The following is a 681-nucleotide window of genomic DNA, read 5'->3' as shown; positions in this document are numbered from 1 at the left end:
AGTCCACCTATCTAAGCCATGAGCAGCCATTTTATTTTGGAGTATGCTGTGGGAGATGCTTTACTAAAGTCTAGGTAGACAACATCCACAGCCTTTCCTGTATCTACCTTGTCATAAAAGGAAACCACACTGGTCAAGCATGATCATCCTTTCATAAATCCATGTTGGCTGACCCTGGTCCCCCGATTTTCCTGAATGTGATGTGTAATAGTACTCAAGATGATCTGTTCCATAAACTTTCCAGAACTGAGGTCAGGCTGACAGGCCTGTAGTTGCCCAGATCGTCCTTCCGACTCTTCTTGTAGATGGCCGTTACATTTGCTAGTTTCCAGTCTGCTGGAACTTCTCCAGTTAACCAGGACTGCTGGTAGATGATTGAGAGTGGTTTGGCAAGTTTTTTGCCAGTTCCCTTATTACTCTGGGGTGAATCTCATTGGGGCCCATACATTTATGAGAGTCTAATTAGCATAGCAAATCGCTAACCATCTCCTCCTGGATTATGGGGGTTTCACTCCGCTCCCTGTCGCTAACTTCCAGCTGTAGGGGCTGGGTATCCAGAGGACACCTGGTCTTGATATTGAAGACTGAGGCAAAGAAGGCATTGAGCACGTCTGCCAGCAGTGTGCCCAGGTGGCCAAGAAGGCCAATGGCATCCTGGCTTGTATCCGGAAACATGTGGCC

Source organism: Cariama cristata, unplaced genomic scaffold, assembly GCF_000690535.1.
Source record: "Cariama cristata isolate BGI_N322 unplaced genomic scaffold, ASM69053v1 scaffold5196, whole genome shotgun sequence".
Taxonomy (NCBI): Eukaryota; Metazoa; Chordata; class Aves; order Cariamiformes; family Cariamidae; genus Cariama; species Cariama cristata.
The sequence above is the reverse complement of the archived record's forward strand: the minus strand, read 5'-3'. Positions refer to the sequence as shown.